Source organism: Helianthus annuus, chromosome 3, assembly GCF_002127325.2.
Source record: "Helianthus annuus cultivar XRQ/B chromosome 3, HanXRQr2.0-SUNRISE, whole genome shotgun sequence".
In the NCBI taxonomy this organism is placed as follows: domain Eukaryota; kingdom Viridiplantae; phylum Streptophyta; class Magnoliopsida; order Asterales; family Asteraceae; genus Helianthus; species Helianthus annuus.
The window spans coordinates 42366869-42371930 of record NC_035435.2 but is presented as its reverse complement, the minus strand read 5'-3'; the positions used below and the strand labels follow the sequence as shown (position 1 = coordinate 42371930).

The 5062-nt window shown below is 38.1% G+C and overlaps 1 long non-coding RNA gene across 1 annotated transcript; it reads right to left on the bottom strand.

Annotated features, from left to right (window-relative positions):
• Positions 1-2627: 2627 nt before the first annotated feature.
• LOC118490589 lies at positions 2628-4836 on the bottom strand. The gene is made up of 3 exons (XR_004889446.1): positions 4566-4836; positions 3656-3744; positions 2628-2781 (listed from the first exon to the last, which is right to left on the bottom strand). It is a non-coding gene; the product is annotated as an uncharacterized LOC118490589 (long non-coding RNA).
• Positions 4837-5062: the final 226 nt, after the last annotated feature.

The window sequence follows — 5062 nt, the reverse complement described above, 5'->3', positions numbered from 1 at the left end:
GTTTTCATACAACAACAGCTACCACACCAGTATTGGTGTCGCGCCATTTGAAGCTCTATATGGCCGCAAATGCAGATTACTGCTTTGTTGGTCTGATGCAGGTGATAAACAATTGGTTGGTCCCGATGTGGTCCAGGAAACCACAGATAAGATTGCACAGATCCGATATCGCATCAAGGCGGATCGCGATCGACAAAAATGCTACGCGGATAGAAGACGGAAACCTCTAGGGTTTGAGGTAGGCGACATGGTTTTGTTGAAAGTATCACACTGGAAGGGTGTGGCACGCTTCGGGAAGCGTGGAAAGTTGAATCCGCGGTATATTGGTCCATTCAAGATTCTGGAAAGAATTGGGTTAGTAGCATACAAGTTGGAATTACCTGCCGAGCTGAATGGTATTCACGATACATTTCATGTATCAAATCTGAAAAAGAGTCCAACGCAAGATACTGTTGTCATTCCCGCAGACGAGATTCATATTGACGACAAGCTCCATTTTGTCGAAGAACCCGTTGAGGTTACAGATTGGAAGGTGAACAAAACCCGCCGGAGCAGTGTCAAACTCGTCAAGGTTCGTTGGAATGCAAGACACGGTCCAGAATACACCTGGGAGCGTGAGGACCGAATGAAAGAAAAGTACCCCCACTTATTTCCCACGACCCCTGCAACTAGAAGCAGAACCTAAAATTTCGGGACAAAATTTTTCTAACGGGGGGAGAATGTGACAACCTCACCAAACCAAGTATCCGTATGAATTAATTAATATTTAATTAATGCTTGATTACTGTGCTTGCTTACAGTTGTGAATAAACTGCTACATGATTTCTGAAATATACATAACCATGCATCATACTTTATTTGCTGTCACTCCATTATTTACACAGAACTATAGTGACAAACTTGATGCATAGTAGCACAATGAGCGGATAAACCAGTAAACGTGCTGACACAGCCAGCACCAGACAGACACTGTCTCTAAGGCCAGTATGAGCCGGGAATAGATCACTACACTAGTAGGGAGTGTAGGGAAATGAGGATTATAGAACTGCGTCACTAGGTGATAGTTATAGTGACCGGATGTGCCTAAAACATGTTTTAAACACAAAATTCTGCACTTTAATACAAAATTCAGCATTTAAGCTAACTAGTAAAATGCAAAAACATGGAAAAATAATACTAGACACTTTCCAAAGTGTCGGGAATTCATTGTGTCACTAAAAATAGCATTAAGGACACTTTAAATGCTTATTAAGCACTTTAACGAATCAGTATCCAACCGAACAACCGGACTTTACCCGGAACATAAAAATATTGTCAATGACACTATTTTTCCTTTTCTGAGCCAGTTAGGGTCCCCGAACACCCTAACACCTGTCACAAAACACTACACACTAATAACTTACTTAAACTCCCTAACTAAGCAAACTAACACCTAACTATCTTGTTCAAATTCAACCATGACCCCCCCCCCCTCCTTGACCGAAATCGGTCCCATGTGGGGACACCCCACAAATTTTTGATTATTTTATGTGGTCATGTTTAATATCTTGATGACATAGGATCCAATGGTTAATTATGATGAGTGGTCTATAAGTAGACCCATAAGATCACTTCACTTCTCATAAACCACACAACAAAACTTGAACTCTCTCTCCCTCTTGCCATTGTTCTCGGCCGAACACAACCATACCCACCTCACCATCATCCAACTTTGATCTTGCAATTCTACTTACTTACAAAGGTGAAAGGGTTCATACAAGGAGGCTTGGTGCTTACGGAATCACAAGGACCTCTCTACAATGCTATTATCCACCTTGTTTTCGCTTGATTTCTTCCCTAGCCTTGAGCTAGTTGTAAGTGATTCTAAACACCCTCTTGATCTTGTCTAACGTGGTCAATAAGAGATTTAACGGGTAAAAATCATGAACACTAAAGATCAAAGCTTAAAGACTTAAAAGTATGATTAATATGGTGGTTAAAGAGTGAATAGTGGTGTAAAACTCATGAATCTTGTTTAGTTATGGTTATTTTATGTTGTTGGTTGCTAGTTGTGGAACGGATCGTCATCTAACCACGCTAGATCATGTTCATGGAACATAAACTAGCATTATGTTAAGTAGGAAAGTTATTAGATGACGAACCCTTTCATACATAAACATGAACTTGTGTAAAAATAGTTTTTCTTGTAAAATGGAGTTCTAAACTAGTAGATCTAAAGATCTACAAGTGGTATTTTCGAAGAACCAAGTGTAAGACGCAAATCATGTTTTAAACCCGGATCTTACACAAACTACAAGCTTTTTAGTGAAAAAGCAAGTGTGTAAACACTTATGTAACAAAAGATTTAACAAAGAAATATTTTCGTAATCCTTGGACTAGAAGTTGTAAACTTGCATTTTCTTTAAAAATAAGAGTTCCGAGAAACTGATTTTATTTTTAAAGATGGAAAGATCTACTAAAAATGTTAGAAGATTACTACGTATTTTTACACAACTTACAAGTTCATGTGTTTGCGATTTATACTTGTTTTGACTAGTTTAGTGTTTGAATATTGTTTGTTGATGTTGGGAAAATTGTTGATTGAAATTTGAAAAGAAAATGATACGCTAGAAAGGTTGGCTGTCACACCCCGAAAAATCAGAGCTGGCGTGACTGGACCGGTATCTTCATTGCACAGCGGAAGCAAAAAGCTAAGACTTCTAAACACTGAACGCCCGCTCAGTACTCGAAATCCCGTGGGTTCTTCTATTCCAACCGTTCCGTAGTTTTGAAAAATGCAACCTGAGAAAGAACATGCGAAAAAGTCAACATAAAGTTGAGCGAGTTCATAGTTTGTTTTGAAAAGATTTAAAATAAATCTTTTTGATAACCGGTTTTAAAGTTGTTGAGAAAATATAGTAAAATCATTTTCTTGGCATGATATATGAGAACTGTGAGTCTAGCCTACGAGAGTGTTTGTGCATTGCACGAGAGAGAATGGGCCAAGCCCAAACTAACCTTTGTAAGCAGGATCAGCGCGTCCTCTTACTTAGGTATAATTTGAAAAACGTTACCAAAGATTGTAAATCTAGGTATTTGTGAGTTTCCATCAAATGAATCTTATGAATATAGGAAATTTTTAGTGTTGTAAATGGGTATGTAAAGCGTCTATGAACAGGTTGATCGTTAATGTTTCGCGAGGACATTAACGTATGCGACGACATAGGAAGTACTCAACCTGTGTAGACGATTTTTAGTGTCGAATCACCTCGACTGTGTCGAATCACCTCGACTGTGTGAATCACCTCGACTGTGTGAATCACCTCGACTGTGTCGAATCACCTCGACTGTGTCGAATCCCCTCGACTGTGTCGAATCACCTCGACTGTGTCGAATCACCTCGACTGTGTCGAATCACCTCGACTGTGTCGCCCGTACCCATTAGAAAATCATGCACGTTTCGAAATATGCAAATCAAATTTGTAAAACCGGTATGTTTGATCGAACCCATTCGTAAACCATTTAAGTCCCTTGAAATTCACTCGCAACACGGTTTATAAATATGAGTTATCGTTCATCGAAAAGTTGTTTATTTTTGCAAAACTTGCATGTCTTTCCACCCCCGAAAACATTTATAAAAATGTAAAACAGTAAAAAGTGGGGGTTATGAACTCACCTTGACATTCCTGTGCAAAGCTAGCCTAGCGTGATTTCCATAGTGTTGTTCCATGAACGTGTATTAGCTAGCGTGCAACTACGACATTCCTACGAAGGAATACTTATAAGTTTCTACTTAAGACAACGTAGATAAACTACGTGTCCGAGCTCTACCGAGTCGCTAACAAAACGACTCTACAAAGGAAGGTGTAGATGAATAATGGTACGTATTCGAAATGTCGTATATGAAACGGTAACATACCGTTGTATTTTTCGTAGGTTGGAAATAAATAAATATATATACATATACATATATTCGAAAACGTGACGTTTAAAACGAATATAAATAATTATATTCACTTTACAAGAATTCAGATTCTAAACGTCTGAAAGAAATGTAAATAATTATATTAATAATATACGACTTCCGAATATTAAACGTTTGAAATAAATAGAAACTTCGTACGTATTTTATGAAATTTTTCCAAATAATTTGAATTATCGCCGTTTTGAAATAGATATAATAATTATATTTATCTCAAATAAAATATCGGTTTTTCGTTAACTTGTAACGTCGTAAAAATAAAATTGTATTTTTTTATTTATTCTATTAGAAAGACTCGGATTTCAACAAGTGCCGTTTAACAATATAATTATGTTTTGGTTTCGGATTTTTACAAAAATCGGACAGAGTTTCCTCTGTTTTTTTTTTAATAACCCGACAATAAAAAGTCGTCGTATTTTCTTTTCAACACTCAACCAAAAAAAAATCAACAAACAAGATATATATAACTTTTCGCAAATTTTGCAAGAATCGTAGATAAATCACTAATGTATAAACTTTTGACCGGTCGAGCTCGATTCGCGTAGTATAAAAAAAAACTAGAAACTATAACGATCTATACTAATTTCGTGTCGGTAAACTTTACCGGGTCTGGTTTCGACCCCGATTGACCGTATGTTGACCCAAGTTGACTCTGGTGTTGACCGAGTCAACCGGGTTTGACCCGAAACCCCGATTCTGACCATGGTTAACTGTTGAGTCGAACTGACCGTGCAACAAACCCGAATCCTAAACTTGTGAACCTGAACCGTACTGATGTTGACTATTTGTCCACTGTTGACCCGCTAAATCCTGAACCCGAATATCAGATCTGAGATAGAAGTAACTCATAGTCATAATGACACTCGGGGCCATGGTAAAACCTGAACCGAAGCTGGAATTATTATAACCCGACTCTAGAATAACCATCACCCCAACTGACCGCCGCTGCCATCATCATCTTCGTAGTGCCTGAAACACCGAATACTTGCTGGAGAAACATAGATTCTGAATGAAAAAATGATGATTTACAAACTTACCGGAGAAAACCTCGGACCCAGTCTATTGTGAGGAACAACTCCCCCACCAACGTCGTTCTTGGCG